At 37.9% G+C, this 21609-nt stretch overlaps 2 pseudogenes across 1 annotated transcript; one reads left to right on the top strand and one right to left on the bottom strand.

The window, feature by feature from the left end:
* The window catches only part of LOC114299890 (receptor-like protein kinase FERONIA), a 38034-nt pseudogene extending 32158 nt beyond the window's left edge, over positions 1–5876 (top strand).
* On the bottom strand, positions 4863–19113 carry LOC114296646 (selenium-binding protein 1-like; annotated as a pseudogene). Its single transcript, XR_014333398.1, has 7 exons — positions 18549–19113; positions 14783–14978; positions 13713–13939; positions 7298–7529; positions 7044–7151; positions 6677–6949; positions 4863–6581 (listed from the first exon to the last, which is right to left on the bottom strand). The product of XR_014333398.1 is annotated as a selenium-binding protein 1-like (transcript).
* Positions 19114–21609: the final 2496 nt, after the last annotated feature.

Below are 21609 nucleotides of genomic sequence, written 5' to 3'. Positions count from 1 at the left end.
TGTTTATGGTGCTTTTCTAGGTTGGGACTGTCGTAAGCAAAAAGGACTGGAAAGTAAGATGGGTAGTCATTAGGAAGGTTTGAAATTCAAATTGTTATGGGTGTGTGCAGGCAAAGTTTTGTGTGTGTGTGTGTGTGTGTGTGTGTGTGTGTGTGTAGAACATCCATTATGATTTGTCTCTAATTATTACTTGACAATAGCTTGTAGTTGGGTTTAGTGGAAACAAACTTATGTGCCTACTTATTTATTTATTTATTTATTATGGGAATCTATCCAAAAAGATTTAAGTGAAGATCATTGCATGTACATCTCTACATTGCAATAGTTACAAGTTGAAATATATCCAAGTCTACATATGACAATAGTTACAAGTTGAAATATATGCAAGTCTGCATAATACAGGCCTTAATAAATAAACCATTACCCTTCATATTACAGGTTTAACAAATACAAGACATAATAGACATTTCATCAAACAGGTGGTGAGTGCCACTAAAATTCAAAATTTGAACATACAAAAGCATAATAATTTTGAATTTCAATAACTAATCAAATGAGTTCAAGCATTTTTTTGATTAGCAAAAAGAACATTTAGTGAAATAGAGGTCTTTCTCAACTTGGGTTTTGCTCAAAACTCTCTAAAATTTCTTCAATGAAAGAGAGATCCAAATTGATGAGTGAGAGGGAATGCTCCGTTGAAAGAGAGAGAGCCTGCATGTATATGCAAAAATCCCCAATTTTAGTGTCTCTAATCTGTGAACCCACAAAAATCTCTCTGAAAAACTGTGTTTTGATTTATGGGTTTGTTTATTTTGGCTCCTTTAATCTTTGTTAACCTATATATATATATATATGTATATATGTATATATGTATATGTATGTATATCAAAACTAATAATAAGACGGAGATTTAAGAAATGTATAGTTGATACTTGATTCCATTGAAACAAACCCTAAAATGAAATTACCTTTTCTCTAATCATTGATAGCTTAATAGAAACACTATCAGCAAAGGTAGAATGGCAATAGAAAGAGAAGGAAAAGCATGGAAAAAGAAACCAATGGAGGCAACATGAAGCCAATAGGGGAATCAGAAGGTAGGCAAAGTTCTCTTACCTCTGACGATGGTGCTATAGTGTGACAATGGTGCTTCGAACGACCTCCGATGCTGGTACTTCGTACGACCTTCAAACAACAATGGTGACTTTTCGTTTCACTTTGCAACGCCTCTCTTCCAGAAGTTAGAGATGTAAGGAAAAAAAACTAATCAATTAGAAGAAATAGGCAAAAGACGTTGCCGTTTAACAATTGATTGGAGGGAATCCAATTTTTTTTTTAGAGGGAATTAAAAAAATGTGGACTACATTTACGGCAGTCTTCAAACAACTGCCATAAAAGACTAACCCTTCAGCTTCACACAGTTTTTTCGTCATTAACACTCACATTTTATCAGCTGTTTTTCGTGACCGCCATGAATACTAAATTTTTAGAGGCGGTATCTTTGCTGCCATTTTAAGTCTATTTTCAACGGAATCTTTTTACCGCCATGAATGAAACCGCCGTTAAAGATCAACTTTGGCGTGGTGAGATTCGCTTCTGCTGCATTCCTTACACTTGCACACCACCTGTACCATTTTATTTTTTATTTTTTTAATTTATAAATCTGAATAAACTCCGACTAATTCTGACATCTACGCAAATTGCCCTTCCCATAGTTTATAAATTTCAGACTGCTGGCTTCAAAATAATTGTGATAACATACAATAGGAGTTAAATCTAAATTCAATTGATCAAAGGATTACAAAATAGCCGCAATTCAGTATGGCTTTTTACAGTATTTTGCGGCGTTGCTCCACATCATTTTGTCAAACCTATGAACAGTTTGAAACCAGTCCTATGGGCAACTAATACTGTTATGATAATAGCATCCAAAAATAATATTTATAGTAACCATTAATTGTTTGGGTAACCATCCAAAAATCATCACTGTCTTTGTATGTTATACTACATCTGTCTTTGAATGTTGAATTCGACAAAAAAATATTGGATAGGAAAAAGAATATGAAAGAAAAATATAAATTAAATTAAGGAAACCGTTAATAGTTTCCACTTAATTACTTTGAACTCTCCATTCTCTTTATTTATCTTTATTATAGTTTTACCCTAATTTAATTTTTTTCATTTATCTTTTTGAACACCACGGCGGTAGACAGTGTATATAATTGTAGTTTGTCAGAATATGGCAAATAATTATAGTTTTCATTTATTCTTCTACAGATTTTTTTGTCTTTGTATTTATTTTTGTGGAAACTTTGTATAAGCCTATGCCTAGGCTTGTAGACTTTTGTAGAAAGTTACAAAGTTTTTTGACGTATTAGTGTTGTAAATTTCAACAAATTAGATATGTAACTCTAGGATAGACTTTTTGGATTAAGATAGATTTTTGGTTTTTGTTTGTATCTACAAGATGTATTCTATAAATTGACATTCAAGCCAACAAATGGAGTAATGCAAATTCCCATCATGTCTTTGTTACCTACGTTTTTGCCTAACTTCTCTTAAATCCATAACTCCTCCCTCGTGCACCCCTTTTTGGCAACTCTTCCCTACCCTCTCTGAGACTCTCTAGCCCATCCTTGTACCTCCTCTAGCCTCCCTCTCACCCCTCCGCTTCCCTCACAAGCCACGACACCATGAACCACCATCTCTCTCCTAAAAATGACAATTTTTTTTTTATTAAAATGTATATTTATTTTTATTAATTTCAGTATCTACTCACTATTTATATTAGTTTTTAACTTTACCAAAAAAATAAATTACTCTAATTATATAATAAAATTTTTAACCTTATTGTATTTTTCTCAAAACTCAAAAGAACTAAGTGTAATTTACCACCAAAAAATTTATTGAGGATTCGTTTGGGATGTGGGTTGGTTTTTGATTTTTTAGCTATTTTAGGCTAGGGCTAAAAAGTTTCGTTTGGGATAGGTTTTTTGGCTTTTTTTACTTTTATAAGAGAAAAAATAAAATGATTATGATTTAAATGTGACATTTTGTCTTATTGGGCTAAAAAAGTTATTTATCCTTTTGTGACTATTTTAATAAAAAAATTTCATTTTAACTCATGCCAAACGAAGGCTGAGAAAGAGTTTTCATAGAAATGAGAAATCCCCCAAATTAAAAGGAATAATAAAAATAAAAGCACACTAGTTCTAACGATTCACCATATATTGCAATAATAGAAATTCAAAAATCCTCTAGCATTTTTTTTTAAAGACAATTCTTCTAGGCCTCGTTTGTTTTCCGCTATCACAGTCCTCTCCGGACTATGATAGATGAACAGTGAAGATGGCTCATGTTTGCTTTGGTTTTGAAGCTCAGAATTCGTAGTCCCTTTGGACTACGATAGACCTTAGTGAGAGATATTAGCGGTCTGGGCAGGGAGATGGTATTAGCAAAATAGTCCGTTCGGATTGGATGTTACTGGACGTCCGGTCGGTTAACTGACCGATCAACCGCAATTTTTTATTTTTATTTATATACTTGTTGGGCATTTTTTTTAAACATTAATGTTTAATGTTTTCGTATTTTTTGTTAAGTAAAAATTATAATTTTATTTGTTTTATTATGTTATATAAAAATAATTTAACAATCTTCACACTAACAACTATTGTCAAAACAAACACAAATTTATTAATTCTTTCACTATCAATCCCCCCACTAACAATTTCCTTATTATTAATCGTTTCATTATCAATCTCCTCTATTTTACCTCTGAAAATAAACTTGACCTCGCTTGTAGCGAAATGATCAATAGGAGTGGGCGCAAGTCGGTTGCGGCCACAGAATCTCCAATCCGCCATCCGTCCACCAGATTGGTGAATTAGAGAAAATCAATCCGCATCCGTCCGCTAATTCGGCGGATATGGATTGAGCGAATTGGCAGATTGAAGCGAATCGGTTTGACGGTTTAAAATTTATAAATTTTCAACATAATTCAACTTGTGCACTTCCTCAAAAAAAAAAAAAAAAAAGTATTACAGTTAATGACTTAAAAAAGTATTACAATCACTGCATGCCTCATCCACATATTACAATCAGAGCATGCCTCATCCACATAAAGTATTACAATATGTGGTTCTTCAAATATAAAAATAATTCAAACCACCAAAACCATGAATAGAGCAGTAGTAAAGATTGTATGCCTCTGTATTGTTATCTATATTTGTTTTTTAAAACAAAAACCAACCAGCATAGATATCATCTTTTTTATTTATTATTTTTAGAGTTAGATTTAAAAATCAAAAAATATAAATAAATAATACATTTATTTTTTACAATTCAAAAAATATATTCAAGTTGAAAACTCTTTTTCAACATAATATTTAAACTCTTTTTCAATTGAAAACACAAATAGAATATCTAAAAATATTGAAAATACAAATTCTTACAAATTACTAGTGGTATTCGCGGTTTGGCGGTTCGGTTGCAGCCAAATGAACCTCAAATCCGCTATCCGTTCAAAACTACGCTGATTAGAAAAAATAATCTGCAACCGTTCGCTTGTCATCACGTATCCGTCCAAAATGCAGCAAATCGGTTCGATTCAATCGGGTCGGGCAGATCGATATATCCGCTGCTCACCTCTAATGATCAACATCGTATATGTTGCAAACAAACAACGTTAAAATATTATTAAAAAGTCATCAGCACGCCAAAGTTAAATGTTATTAAAAAGTTATCAGCACGCCATTGCTGACCCATTGATGAAGACAAACAAGGACACTTTCAGCCTCCCCGCGTTGAACCTTCCACGCCCCCATTCATTCCAATTTCTTGATATTTTTCTTCGAAACACGAACAAGAACCAAAGGCACAATATTTGCATTGGTGCTGCATGCGAATTGGACTACCTTCATACGGGTACTCAACAAAGTTTCATACACCGAGATGTGAAGACCACAAACATTCTGCTTGACGAGAAATGGGTAGCAAAGATTTCGGATTTCGGGTTGTCCAAAGGCACAACAAGCTTTTCAAAAACCCACATTACCACAGCTATAAAAGACACGTTTGGGTTTTAGATCCGGATTATTTCAGGACTCAGAGGCTAACCAAGAAATCTGATGTGTATACGTTTGGGGTAGTGATGTTAGAAGTGTTGTGTGGGAGGCCTGTCGTGTATACAAGCCTTGAGGAGGATCAAATCAGTCTGGTCTTTTGGGCTCGGCATTGCATTGAAATAGGTAGGCTTTCTCAAATCATTGATACCTCAATGAGAGGGAAAATATCGCCAAATGCTCTCAAGTGCTTTGTAGAAATTGCCTACAAATGTTTACATGATCATCCACAAGAACGGCCCACAATGGCTGAAGTGGTGGCAGGCCTCGAGTTTGCATTGGCTTCACAACACGGGGCAATAATAGCTGGATGATGATCGTCATCCTCATCCCGCAACCAAAAAGAAACGTCCATCGTTGAAGCGGTTTGAGACGCCCATTACTTCTGCAGCGGATCTCTTCCTAGCTTCTTTGCATTCTAATCCTCCTTACAACAACTTCATGTCCAATGATGGTATGTTCACAACCAGAGTAGACCCGAACCGTGCACCACATCATACAAGTTCATCTTCTTATGGAAATAACAGTCAAAACCAGTCCTATACGAGCAATTGATTCTGCTATATATTATAATAGCACTCGAAAACAATATGCTAGCTAGTACCATTGTTTGTAACAAATAGTAGGTGTGAATCATCACTGTCCATGTATATGTTACACTAAGTATGTTTTTGAATGTTGGATTTGACAAGAAATTTGTATATTAAAAAAAATGGAAGAGAAATATCACAAATTTGTTGATGTGTAATTTCTTCATATTGGATGTGTACCAATTTTTTTTTTTTTTTTTTTTCATTCATGGTGAAGATTGCTTGTTCCTTAATACAAGTTCATTTATGTTTATTAATCCCCTAATTTCTGAATTACTCGGTAGCCCATAACGTCCAACAACAAGAAGCAACTAGGAGGAAGAAGCAGTGCAATCACAGATTCACAAATAAATTATGCAAATGCCAAATTGATGCACAGCCAGGAAGCGTTTCTAATCTGATTGTTATTTCAACTTGGACAGTAATTAACAACCTGAAAATTCAGTGGATCACATCTTAACAGAATTTATAGCTTGAATTTTGTCAAGTATGCAACAATTTAGGCAACAATGGCATGCCATGACAGCCATGTTTGTCTCAGTTGATACGCTAAGATGCAACCCTTTATTCAGAAATACTCAAAAGTGACTTAAATCCATATGTCGGAAGTGCAGTCACGGCCAGGATATCTCATCTCGTGGGCGATGGAAGGCCCATCAGGTTCGGATCCAAAGTCCACAAAAAAATTCTGGTTTATTGCAAGACCACCTTTCTCAGTGTTAACATCGATCTATAGGATGTGTGAGCCTTTCTTCACAACATCAGGATAAAACTGATGGTCCCATTGACCGAAGAGTGAGTTGGTAACATAAAGCCGCTTCCCATCTAAGTTCAACTGGATCATCTGTGGTCCTCCTCTCAACCTTTTTCCCTATAAACGAGACAGACAATCTCATCAATCTTTAACTGTTCAAATATCAAGAGCAAGCCTCAAATTTCTAGTGGGAATGTTCAGATAGCACAAACCTTGATCTCTGGGACGTCGACCTGGTATGTTGTACCATCATCAGCCTCAGCCAATACAGAGCTTCCTTTTTGAATCAGCCCTCCAACCCATACTTGGCCTATGAGTCCAGGGTTCTTAGGGTCCTAAATGTTATACTGTCTGATATCACCATGAAGCCAATTCACCATGTAGAGATAGCGATCATCAAGTGATATCAGAAAATCAGTCATAAGTCCAAGCATTTCAAGAAGAATCCAGTTTTTCACCTTCAATGGTTTCACTGAGATTGCAATCTGTGATGTAGAAGATAGCATCATCAAGATTCTGAATGGATATGGTGCCTTGTGAAAGACAATATGAAGAAGAAGAGCACTTATATTTACTCACCTCATGGCTCCATGATGCTTCTGTGGTCTTGAAAAATCGCACCATGTTGCTGGTTAAGGCACACCCAACAAACCCTGTATCTTTAGATGGGTCATGCAGGAATCTTATCTGCAAACAAAGTGTTTGACAAATATATAGTGGAATCTACTCAACAAGATGTCTCAATTGCAATAAAAAGAATACAAAAGCCATGAAATTATTTGAGTCTAGAGCCATAAAAGAAAAAGGTAGTAGATGACATTTTCAACACGCACCTCTAAGGGCAGTAGTCCTGTATTTCCAAGATACATAGTCTGTTTTAATTCACCATCAGGACAACTATAAACATGCAAATGGCGCCCATAAAGGCCATTTGAGGCATCCTGAAGGTTGAAACCTTTGGCGAAAGCTGCAGGGGCTCCCCGTGATGTGCTGATCATTGTCTTGTGCCGGGGTTGGCACCAGAAATCATAACCAAAAAGTGGACTATGCCCTGGTTTATCCCACCTAAGAAGTTTGATAATGAGCTTCAAGATTATGTAGAATCCAGTTTGCAAATTATTCACTCAATTCCCATTTGGTCACGATGAAGAGATGTTTAAAACCATATAATGTAGTTACACCATTGGGGTACTTGAAAGGTATAAGAAATTGAGAGAGATTGAGAGAGCAAATTAGCTCTGTATTTTTTTGATGTATTTAGCAACCAAATGGAACCTCCATTATATAGGAGATGAGTTACAAGACAAAATGATGAAGCCACCGAAAGATAGCAAAAGGAAAAGAAAGCATCTCTGTGCTAGGCTAGCAACAACTATGCAACAACTATCTATATCTAATATAATATCTACATAGATTATCTACGATTATAATATCTACATATAATAATACTATTAACATCCCCCCTCAAACTCAAGGAGGACAAACATCAACCAACTTGAGTTTGGAGACAAGGTCAACGAAGCGGCCAGGAGAATGAGCTTTGGTGAAGATATCAGCAGGTTGATCAACAGAAGAGATCGGATGGAGATGGACAGTACCATGAGTAACGTGTTGCCGAATAAAATGGCAGTCAATCTCAATGTGCTTGGTGCGATCATGAAAAACATCATTGTGAGCAATTTGAAAAGCACTGTGATTGTCACAAAAGAGGGCAGTAGCGCCAGAGGGAGTAACACCCATGTCAGCAAGAAGCCAATGAAGCCAGAGAAGCTCCTGAGTAGTATCAGCAAGGGCACGGTATTCGGCTTCGGTACTAGAACGAGCAGTAAGAGATTGTTTCTTATTGCGCCAAGAAATAAGAGAATCACCCAGAAAAAAGCAAAACCCAGTAGTAGAGCGGCGGTCAGTAGGATCGCCAGCCCAATCAGCATCAGAGAAAGCACGAAGCTGGAGAGAGGAGCGGGCGGAATAATGAAGACCATGAAACATGGTGCCTTTGAGATAGCGAAGGATACGAAGTAATGCAGCATAATGTGTGGTACGAGGAGCCGACATAAACTGGCTGACAATATGGACGGCATAGGCAATATCAGGACGAGTAACAGTGAGATAGACAAGACTGCAAACCAGCTGACGATATAGAGTAGCATCAGAGAGAAGAGTGCCATCAAGAGGGGTAAGACGACTCTGAGGCTCCAGGGGAGTTAAGGCAGTCTTCCAATCGGTAAGACCAGCACGGGTGAGAAGATCAGATGTGTACTTAGCTTGAGAGAGAAAAGAACCCGTGGAATCATGGAAGATTTCAAGACCCAAGAAATAGCTGAGAGGACCAAGGTCTTTCATCTCGAAATGATGGCTAAGAAATTGTTTAAGATGAAGAATACCATTGACATCATCACCGGTGATAATCATATCATCCACATAAAGAAGAAGCAAGGTGGTCCCTTGAGCAGTTTTGCGGATAAACAGTGCAGTATCATAAGAGCTGGAGGTGAAACCACAGTCATGAATAGTAGAGCTGAACTTGGCAAACCAAGCGCGGGGAGCTTGTTTGAGACCATATAAAGCACGTTGAAGTTTGCAGACTTTATGAGGTGGATAAGTAGACCCAAGGGGAGGTTGCATGTAGACCTCCTCAAGAAGAACACCATTAAGAAAGGCATTTTTCACATCCATTTGATAAAGATCCCAGTGTCGGGTAGTAGCAACTGCAATGAGGCTGCAAACAGAGGTGAGACGAGCAACAGGAGCAAAGGTCTCCTCATAGTCAATACCATATTCTTGATTGAAGCCTTTAGCAACAAGGCGAGCATTATAGCGCTCAATAGAGCCATCAGAACAGGTTTTGATTTTGTATACCCATTTACAGCCAATGGCAGTCTTGCCAGGAGGAAGATCAACAATGTCCCAAGTGTGAGTTTTGTCTAAGGCCTGTAATTCATCAGTCATAGCTTGCTGCCAAAGAGGATTAGAGCGAGCCTCCCGATAGGAGGTGGGTTCATAAGTAGAAAAAGCAGTAGAACCAACAATAAAGTCACGAAGACAAGTAGAAGGTTGGATTACCCGGTGTGGTCGAGCAGGAGGAGGAGGAGCCAGAGGAAGAGACTCAACAGGGGGTGAGAAGTCCGAGGGAGCAAGATCAGGACCATCAGAGCAGGCAGGTGCTTGAGAAAGACCAGTAGGCAAGGCAGTCTCAAGAGAGTCAGGCATGGGCAGTGAAGGAAGCTCATCAGAAAACAGATCTGCAGAAGGATTAGTAAAACACAGAGAGGGTGAGGAAACGGATAAACGGAATTGAGAGAGGGAGGAAAACATTGTGTGTTCCCAAAAGACCACATGACGAGAGATACGGAGACGCTGGGAGAGAGGATCCCAACAGCGATACCCTTTATGTTCAATACCATACCCCAAGAAGCAACAAAGGCGAGAACGAGGTTCAAGTTTGGTACGTTCATGAGGTTGGAGAAGAACAAAACAGGCAGAGCCAAAAACCCTAAGGGTGTCGTAAGGGGGACGGGTGCCATGTAAACGCTCATATGGAGTGTGATTATGAATGACTGGTGTAGGGATACAATTGATAGTGTAAGCAGCAGTGAGAGCGGCTTCACCCCAAAAATTTTCTGGACAAGAGGAAGAGAGAAGGAGGGCTCGAGTAGTGTCAAGTAGATGCCGATGTTTTCGTTCAGCACGGCCATTTTGTTGGGACGTACCTGGACAGGAACGATGAGGTTGAGTACCATGACTCCTAAGGAAAGAAAGAAAGTCAAAATCTTTATATTCCATGGCATTGTCGGAGCGAAAAATCTTGATAGTTTTAGAAAATTGGGTTTTAACCATTGCAGCAAAATTGTAATAAAGTTGTTTGAGTTCAGAGCGATTTTTCATAAGAAACAACCATGTAAAACGAGAAAAATCATCTATAAAAACAACAAAATAACGTGCGCCTCCCATAGTAGGAGTAGGAGAGGGTCCCCAAATATCAGAATGAATGAGATCAAAGGGCGCAAGAGAAACAGAATCACTTTTATTAAACGACAAAGCAGGTTGTTTTGCAAGTTGACAGGACACACAATTGAAAGCATCAGAACTTACAGTACCCAAATGACCACTAGAAATTAAAGACTTCAAACGACCAATAGAAAGATGGCCCAAACGATAGTGCCAAAGCTGAAAATGAGATAAAGGAGGAGCAGTGGTAGCAGTGGTAGGAGCAGTGATTTGAGAGGAATCTGGAACATGAAGATGGATAAGTTCGTAGAGACGTCCTTGCTTACGGCCTATCCCAAGAGTTTGCCTGGTCCGAGGGTCCTGCACCAAACAACCAGTAGGGGAAAATGTAACAGTTAGACCATGCTCACATAATTGACTAATGGAGATAAGATTTAAAGTGAGAGCAGGCATAAGATATACATGGGATAAAGATAAGTGAGAGGTGGAAACAGACCCAACATGACTTACAGACAGAAGAGACCCATCAGCAGTATGGATAGAAGGAACATGAGGAGTCGAAGAGAGAGGAGTAAAAATAGTAGGATCAAAGGTCATGTGATTACAACAAGCGGAGTCAAAGTACCAGGAAGTGTTACCTGCGGTGGTAGACAAAGCAGTAGATGGAGGAGTACCGGAATGCTGCCAAAAATGTTGAAACATGGCTTCAACATCGGTATGAGAGAAGACCGGAGTGGAAGGATCTACAGGGACAGAAGAAAGTGAATCTTCGGAGGCGGCAGCAGCAGTGCGTGGAGCAGGCATGTTTTTAAATGGAGTCCCAGAACGGTGAGAGTTGCTGCAGGAAAGATTCCCGGTGGAAGGACCATGGCGAGAGGCACGGGTAGGATTGCGGAAGCAATCTTGTTAGAGATGACCGGGGCCAGTCTTGTTGCAAAATCGACAAAGACGAACGGGACAATGAACCAGAAGATGAGTCGATGGAAGATTGCGGTTGTGACAATAGTTGCAGGTAGTGGACCGCTGTGGTGAAGGAGAACTCCGAATCTGGGGAGTAGCAAGAACAGAGTCCACAGAGTGTGGATGGAGAGTACCAAACCTGGTTTCCTCGGACAGGAGTTCAGAAATGGCTTGCTCAAGAGTGGGTAAAGGAGTGCGATGTAGGAGAGATGCGCGGACGGGCTCAAAACGAGGAGTGAGAGCCATGAGAAACTGAACCAAGCGCTGTTGGTCACGGTAGGTAGTAAATAAGGCAGCATCCTCAGTATGAGGCCATGGAGGCTCAGAAAGAGCGAGTTGATCCCAAACATAATACATTTGGGAGAGGAAATCATTAATGGTCTGAGTGTTTTCTTGGCGCATACGGTGAAGATGACTCAGAAGCTGATATTGGTGAGCAAGACCGGTAGTCTGATAGCGTTCTTGCAAAAAATCCCAGATGGCCTTGGCTGGAGAGGAAGCAGACTCAAGTTGGAACCTACCAAACTGAAGGCTGATGGATGTAATAGAAGTATTGCGAAGCCAGGTGATGATCTGATAGTTTTTACTATCCCAATCTTCTAGTCGGTCGATATATTTGGCAGTGAAGTCCGTGGCAGCGGATTCCGTGGTTGTTGGGACTGGTTTGCACACATCCCCAGTAATGATACGCCAAAGTTTCTTGCCTTTGAGGAAGCCAGACATGGCTTGTGCCCAAAGGACATAATTAGTACCGTCAAGAATAACAGAAATAGGGTGATTAGAGGAATCTGGGCGATCCATGAGGGAAAAATAGCACAATGGCGGTAGAATCTGAAAAAACCGAGGTTACCAGTGAATTCAGAAGGCCGAAATTAGTGGGAAAAGGAGTGAAACAACCCAAAATATGACCACAGAGGCACAAAAAATGAGAGGCAAAGGGGCACGGCGCACGTTAGCAAGATAGGCGCGGCGCACGATAGCAAAACAGGCCAGGCAGTGCACAGTAGCAGAGAGGGCTGACGTGTGCTGACGTCAGAAACACGCGGCGCACGTTAGCAAGAAAGGGCGCGGCGTACGTTAGCAAAACAGGCCAGGCAGTGCACGGTAGCAGAGAGGGCTGACGTGTGCTTACGTCAGAAACACGCGGCGCACGTTAGCAAGGTAGTGCGCGGTGCACGTTAGCACGGGACAGTGTGGAGGACGCGTAGAGCGCGTGTGAGGCGGAAGGCGGAGGCAGCGACGCGCCGTTCACAGAGGTGGCGCGTGAGAGCGCGTGTAATGTCTGATTGGGCTGAAATTGGTGGCGTTGGAATCGTCCGGAGGAGACGAAGGCTCTGGTGTGGTGAAAACTGTATTTCAGAGATGGACGAAAAATGAATACAGATGAAATGCAATCTGCAGAAAAAATATGTTGGAAGAAGAGGCTAGGCAGAAAACCTGTGCTCTGATACCATATAAGAAATTAAGAGAGATTGAGAGAGCAAATTAGATCTGTATTTTTTTGATGTATTTAGCAACCAAATGGAACCTCTAGGAGATGAGTTACAAGACAAAATGATGAAGCCACCGAAAGATAGCAAAAGGAAAAGAAAGCATCTCTGTGCTAGGCTAGCAACAACTATGCAACAACTATCTATATCTAATATAATATCTACATAGATTATCTACGATTATAATATCTACATATAATAATACTATTAACAAAAGGTATCCAAATATTAATTGAAAAACTACCTTACAAGTAGAGAATCCAAATTACCTTCACTAATCAAGCCAAATTCTAATATGAAAAATAGAGAATACAATTCATAATCATATATGTCTGTTCATTTTATCTAGTAGAAATCCTATAATATTGAAAGTTCATTCTCCTCAAGGAATGTCAAAGCGTTATTAACCCAAACAAGTGCTCAAATGTTTAGTAGTTGACATACTATAAATTCGAAAATGATGTTTGTTGCATAATTAATAATCAATAGTAAAAAAAGTTAACAATCACATATGATGTTTTAATTTAAGTCAATGAACATCATAGGGCATATTTCACACTAATGCGCAATTACTAATAACAATTTTGACATTTAAATGTCAGCAACAATTATGCCCCCAGATCAATTGGAAGAAGAAAAAATAAAATAACAAGAAACATAATAAAAAAAAGTCCACAATTATTATTTTATTTTTTAAAAAAAAAAGGTGACACCAGAACTTAGTGGCATGAAATGAAAATTAAATCAAATGGCTGCAAGGATGGATACTGGCACTAAAACAAGAAACAATGTTTATATTCACTCAGAAATTTTGTACAGGAATATATCCCAAATTAGATAGTGGCATTACCTTCCTTTCACATAAAGTTCGAGTCCAAAAGAAGAAATCCATTTCCCTCAGCTTTTCCATCTTTATCTCCAAGGCATGAGACCATTATATCACTAGAAGCAAGACAATGTGCTGTATGCGGATATGCTAATCCAGTCTTCCGAATGATATCTGTCAGCTCCACATATTTATGCAAAGTGGTGGCCTTTGGATTCTTTTGTGTGTCAATTGCATATATGCACCCAGATCTGAAATAATTAAAAGAGTAAAAATGCCGCTCAGGGTGCATGAATTTCTTTTTCCTTTTCATTAACTGAAATATACTATGAAAATCTGAGAGCTTTCTATTAAGGTAGATTAACCATCTAAATCAGAAACTAGTTCAAATTGTAGTATGAGAGTGAACACTGAGGGCAGTTTGGGTATCTGATGGGAATAGATCCATGCCATATTGCTCTTCTTATTAATATAAGGTCCAAATCCATCTCCGCCAATGAGATAGTAAACATTTAATTGCCACGAGAGAAAAACTAAAACACTATAGAACATATTAAAAATGTTCTTTACACAAGCATTGTATAGTTCCAAGTAGATTCCAAAAATGGTTTCTCCAGAGTTAAAATCATACTGAAGTTCGAAAAATGTGATACTGCTACTTTCTACTTACATTGAAGGGAAAGTTAAACTGATTATTGTGTATTAATGATATGTTAAAGGCAAAGATGAGAAAAGCTAAAACATAACAAACAGTATACAGGATTTACGTGGTTTGGCTATAAGCCTTTGTTCATGGCGGAAGGATTTACATGGATTCGGGCACTGGTGTTGGGTATGAGAATGTATCTAAATGCCCAATTCATCTAATTCCATGTCCAGAGATATAGAAATGACAAAATATTCACAAGGTGTCATAGAGCATTTAATGCATAATATGGGACTTTTATGCATAGTTTTATTGTTAGTGAATGCCCAACTACACATGTTGGACACACATCTCATGCTCTAAAGCAATATAACTTTTTACCACATTACGATAATTGAGGCTGTGGAAAACATCAGTAAGTGTTTAAGCAACACAATTCTGGTTTTACACGAGTGAAGGCAAGACAAGGTAACGCCATGATGTTGATGCATCTCCATAGCAAGAGCTGTACGCATTCCATCCAGAATGATGTAATTCATCACCGATATGAGGCATAGGCAGTCTGTGGATGACTCTTGAATAAGTTTGGGAGTTCGAATCTATATCCACTGTAGCCAGGTAATCAGGCTTCTCCGTCCCTATTCCTGCATAAAATAAAATCAAAATAAGTTACCTAAAGAAAATGAGAAGGAAAAAAAAATCATTGCAGTAGTAGTGATCAACTAGAGGAAGACATGCCTGGTCAATTGATCTATCCTTTAGGTTGTGTTTAGATCTTGAATTTGAGGAGAGATTTGTGTAGGGAAAGGAAAAGGGAGGGAAAAGTGAACAAAATTTAGCTTATACTTCATTCTATTTTCCCAATGTTATTGTATATGCGGTATATATGCCTAGATATATTAGGTATTGATTTCCTAGATATATTTGGAAATAATGATAGTTAGGTTTTTTGTAGAATACTCTTTCTTATAGTTAGGTTTCTAATAAAATACTCTTTCTCAGCCTATATACACAGGCCTTCTATTGAATAGGATTAATTCATTGAATACAATACATATCATTTTCTCTCTCTCTCTACTATTCTAACATAGTATCAAAGCTATAGGTTAAGCTCTTGGTGTTCTTCGCCTTACCGGCAGACGACAGATGCTTTGGCCACCTGCTGGACCTCAACCTATTCCGTTGTCATATTTTCCTGTCAGTATCGCTTCGTGGTGATCCTTTTCTTTGTCCACTAATTTATTCTTATCCCAAATATCTCTATTATATATATATATATATATATTTATTTATTTTATTTTACGTACAATCCACTTTTTTTATGTGTTTCTGCTCCAATTTATCTTTCCCTATGTTTCAACCTCAAATAGGTTTCTATCTTCAAAACTATTTGAGTTTGAGGAGAGTATTATACCTATATCATGGTGAGCATGGTGATATACCATGTGAACCACCTAAACTCCAAACCGCCTCCTTTGGCACACAACCTAAGCCGCTCCATGCGCACCATCCAAGATGCCCCTGGCACACTCAGTCTTCTGTTGCCATCACTGCTCAGCATCATGTCATAATTTATGTGTGTGTCACGCTTGCTGGTTCAACATCCAGTTCTCTACATCAATCCGGCATGACCTCTTTAAACTGTCTCGATATTGATTCTGGTTAGCCAATCTCTACAACGGTTTGCCATGACCCCGTAAATTGTGCCGACATTGATTCTAGTTAGCTCCTATAATAATCTGACATGACCATAAACTGTCTCCTGGTATTAGCTCTGGCTTTTGATCTCGGCATTAGTTCCAGCCAGTTTCCATATCAGTCTGGCATGACCTTAAACTATCCCGGCATTAGTTTTGGCCAGTTCCTACAATGGTTTGACACAACCATAAACTGTCTCCCGGCATTAGTTTTGGCCTCTGATCTATTTCAAGCACCCTTGCGCTCCCGTTCGGATTTTGCAATCTATTTGCCTTTTATTGTATTTAGTTTTATTTCATATTTTAGTTTCTCTCTCCAAACTCAAGATGTTAAATTATCCTCCTTGAGTTTGAGGGGGGATGTTAATGTATATATGGTATATATTCCTAGATATATTAGGTATTGATTTCTTAGATATATTTGGAAATAGCCATAGTTAGGTTTCTTGCAAGATACTCTATCTTATAGTTAGGTTTCTAGTAGGATACACTTTCTCAGCCTATATATACAGGCCTTCTATTGTATAAGATTAATTCATTGAATACAATACATATTATTTCCTCTCTCTTCCTCTCTCTACTATTCTAACACCCAAAAACACAACCTTAAAAATAAGATGCTAGTCAGCCAGCCAGCCAGCCACCCCCACCATCGGGTCACCTCCAACCACTTGTCTGCCACCACTTGCCACTTTAAAATCATGCTAATGAAGATCCACTTTCACCTTGGGCAAAAATGGTTTCCATAGCCCCACAAAAATGAAATCCCAACCAAGTTCCATGAAGAAAGAGTACTATACATCTCATTTCACGTCAACTATAAAAAAATTTCTAATTTATTACGTCTAGTTATTAAATATATGATTGCTCTGTGATCTTTTCCCTTAATAATTTTCCGATGTATATTTGTCATATACACATATTTGCGAACGAAAATATAGAATTAAGCTCTCTGATTATACACATATTTGCTAACTCTAAATGCCATAAACTGAAGAAAATACCACCAACAGGGCAATCATACATTTTTTTACATTTCTTTTAAATTTTCCTTTCTATTAATCATGCAGAATTAAATCCAGCTTATCTGCTCTATAGTGCCAACAAATTTTGTTCCACACTCTATATGTTAGAAATAGGCTAATACAATTGTGGTTATGAAACACTAGTTAAACCGGAACAGTAGACTGTGTTCATACCCCACTTTTGGGTAATCAAGTACTAATTAACTTCTAAAATGAAAAAAATAATAATAATAATAATAAAAGCAACAATTTTTTTTTATTTTTTTTGCACTTTTCTATTTTTATGAGTGTCATAGTATAGAAGTATGAAATTGGTAAATCCACCTAACCTAAGCTAGAAAGAAAATCAGGGTGAATTGGGAATGCTGATATAACAGGGTAAATTGGGAAATTTAGCCAAAAGCTAAATAAAATTAAGAAAATTCACTCATTCAATTTGTCTGCTGCCACACATATATATTGTTGCTTAAAAACTTAGAATTGGGACAAGTAAATTAGCACAATCACAAGTGAAACTCAACAGAAATCTGAATTATGAGGATATAACTTATAAGTATGAAGTTGGCAAATTCAACAACAAACTCATATTCCAAACTAGAAAAGGCAATCAATAATTGAATGGTATTAAGTAATCCTGTAAGATTTCAATTGACATGGGTCCAAGAACTCAAAGACATTTTTTTTGGAAAGAATAGAGAGTGAGAAAATCTTTTTGAAAAAGAAAAACAAAGAAATGATCATTAAAAAACAGGCATCAAATCTCACCCACTATGTGGGGTAAGAATTTGGGGATGCTGCTGCACGGGGTGCGCAGTAGCATTTGGTGTGCAGCGAAATGGGCCCATTTCGGGGCCTATTTTGAAAATCCGAACCATTCACATTTTAGAATATATCTAGTAGAATATGCCTGCAAAAATTAAGTTAATCGGATATTGTTTACCTATTCATTCACTCACATTTGTCTTCATTTTAATACTTTAAATTACAATTATTATTTATTTTTCTAGATAGAAATGTGAGTGGATGAATGGGTAAACAATATCCGATTAATTTGATTTTTTGCAGGCATATTTTACATGATGTATTCTAAAATGTGAACAATTCAGATTATCAAAATGGGCCCCGAAAATGGGCCTATTTCGCTGCACAACAGATGCTGCTGCGCACCCTGCGCAGCAGCATTCCCAATCCCCTATGGTAAAGCATATAGCTAAAATGACTTAAATATCCTTAAAATTACAGTCACTTAAACAAATTGAGATACATAGATATAAAGCAAACACACTTAAAAAACTAGTAATCCAAACATGTCCTTAACTTCTACCAACCATGATCCTACACCACTTATGAAACAAAACATATACGATAAACTCAAAAAATAAAAAATATAAAATATAAAAAATCCCCACAATTAAAATTAAAAAAGCAAATTTTAAATCTGAGCTAATCTGCGAAAAGTGAAGGGAAAGAGAAGGGAAGGGAAGATTATTACCAGTGTAGACACATGTGACATAGACATGGGATTCTCTGGGACTAGACATAGCGGTTAGTGGTGATGAGTACCCAGGTCCCCCCTTGCAACAACCATGATTGTTCTTCACTTCTTTCTCTACAATTGACCCATGTTCCATCACCACCATATTTGTAGCCATCTCTCTCTCTCTCTCTCTCTCTCTCTACAATGGCAACACTAGATCAGAAAACCCACTTGAAATAAGTGAGGAGCTATAGAACAAATTAAATTATGGCACTTGAGATAGTATAAAACCAATTGTGTCTCAATTTCAAACACAGTAATATCACCATTCTTTGAAATACTCAAAGGCAAGGTTCTACGTACAACTTGAGCCTCCCAAGAAACATATTATCCCAAAAATGGATATGAGATGGTAACCAATTTAGTCCAAGACTCTCTAATCCCATATTCCTTCATTACCTATATACATCGACATTAGCATAATTTTTGGCCATTGAAAGGAAGAACACAAAGGAGGCATAAAACCCCAAAACTCCATAGACAACTTCCATCTCCATAAATAGGATGCGGTATCTCCTTGTACTTCTCTTTCGCTAAATCAAAGCAAACCATGCTCTTTGGAGAGCTCAAAGCCGGATACGATTCGACTTCCCAATGGGGAACTCCATTAATGTATCTACCATGATTGTGTAGAATCTAGTTACCATTATTGTGAATCGTTTTCCCAAAAGTTATTATATGGATACTATGACAAGAATAAAAAATAGCTGGACCCTAAAAAGGGCAAATTACTGGCAAGTCCTATTTAAAAGAGGAGAAGTCTATTTAGTATTTTTGGATATTCTCAAAAGTCTACTACGTATTTTTTTTTCTTCATTCTTCTTTGTGTATTCGTTCTTCTCTGTCTTTCTCTTCCTTTCTGACAATTGGCAATTACGCCTTACTTCTTCTCTTTCTCTTTCTTTTTCTTTTTCTAACATATAGTCACCAGCAACCGGCGACCAACAACTACCATTGATTGGCGTTCACCGCCAACCACCGACTGTCGATTCTTTACTTTACCCTCACCAACGAAGGAGATAAGTTTCCGGCGAAGAAGATGAGTAGATCTACTCAAATCTTAGGTAAAACTACTCAGATCTACATTAGATCTGACTAGATCTAAACCAAAATAGTTGTTGAAGTACAATCTTTGTAACGCCCTCAAAATAACAACAATCAACCCATCAATATAGACATACATTGGTATATAAAAGCTCCACTTTCTTCTATTCATCAGAGTTTCATTATCAAAAGTATTACATGTTAACAACAAAAGAAAATGCCCTAAAGGCTTACAGCTTTCCAAGTTAACACTTGGTTACAACAAAAGAGTACTAGCTCATTTACACTTTAAGCCCTTGGCTTGAATATACATGTAATACATCAAAGAAATAAAACAACAAAAGCCCGCCTGCCTCTAGCCTCCCAAGCTACGTCCTTGGAGGTGGCATGCTACCTGTACCTGAAAATGATATTCCTATATAGGGTGAGCCACAGCCCAGTAGAAATATACTAAACCAAATATGAACTATGACTAAAAGATTAGCAGTTGATAGATGGCCAACACTGATACTTTCCCTTATCATACTTTATGGTTTCATGACATACAAGTCCATATTACAATTCATTTTCCAATTCCTTTCAGATTCTCAATTTATAATCATGGCTCAGAACCTGGCCAAACATCTCATATGAGACAGCAACTCATATTAAGCACTTTCCCATTTCATAATAGATAAGCATACTAGCTATATCACATACCAACAGATAAGCATACAAGCTATATCATCACTTCCACAGATATGCATATGAGGACTATCACACTTCCAATGACAAGCATATGAGCTCTGTCAACACATTACTAGATAAGCATATGAGCTCTATCTACGGAGTCCATCCCCTATCTCCTCCCAACAACATCCGGTTTAGAGGTCCATCCCCTATCTTCCCCTAAACCCTGGAGTACATCTCCTATCTCCTCCAACACAACACAATGCATATAAACAATAATTATACACATCATCACACAACACATAAATTTAACGTGTTCTTTCAATCATCATACTCAATGACTCATTCCCGTGATTAGTTTTCGTTTGCCTAATCATCATGCATTGTCTACAACAATCAAGACTATCCTCCACCGATAGCCCAAAGCAGTTATTTCTATACAGAAAATAAATGCAACAATGGATATAAAATCAACATTTCAACTAGGTGAGCGATAAATAATCCGACTACATCCTTTAACCCCATATCTTTCCAAATCAATTCCTCATTTCTCATAATTAATTATGCAAATTAATTAACCAATGTAATTAGGGCATTTTCCATAATTTACATTACAACCCTTAGGTTCCATTTTCATTAATGTTTCAACATTAATTTCACTTTTCCTTGCCAAACATGCGTTTTGGTTTTATATAATTAAAACCCCCAACTTTTGTAAAATTACACAAAAGCCCCAAACTTACACAAAATTACCAAACCAACCCCAACATCTCAAAATACTAAAATTTAAAGACAAAGCTCATAAAAAGGAGTAGGATATCCCTACCTCGAAGTTAGAGCTTGGATGGAGAAGGAACCAAAACGAAAGTGCTCCAAAGACCAAGATTCTCGGATCAAAACGACGCCCTCGACGATCCACACAACTTTTACAAAGGCCGAAGAGAAGGAGGACACTCTAACTAGATCAAACCCTAGAGAGAAGGGAGTTTCTAGAGAGAGAGGCTCTCAAAAGATCTTTTTAGAAAGTAAGAGAGAGAGAGAGGAAGTATAGAAAGTAATTCAAAAGTGCCCAGCTGCCCTCTGTTATACGACATTCCCGCTCGAGCGGAAAACACAACGCTCGAGCGCCAAGAACAAAAACTAGGTCCGCTCGAGCGCAAAAAGACCCGCTCGAGCGTCAAGACACAAGAATAAAGCACATCCGCTCGAGCACGAAAACCAGTTCGCTCGAGCGTAGATTCCCCCCTCCCAGAACTTACACCGAAAAGGTACTACTTGCTCGAGTGTCAGAATACCCGCTCGA

Source organism: Camellia sinensis, chromosome 6 (genome assembly GCF_055761805.1).
Source record: "Camellia sinensis isolate YWXY chromosome 6, ASM5576180v1, whole genome shotgun sequence".
In the NCBI taxonomy this organism is placed as follows: Eukaryota; Viridiplantae; Streptophyta; class Magnoliopsida; order Ericales; family Theaceae; genus Camellia; species Camellia sinensis.
The sequence above is the reverse complement of the archived record's forward strand: the minus strand, read 5'-3'. Positions and strand labels throughout refer to the sequence as shown.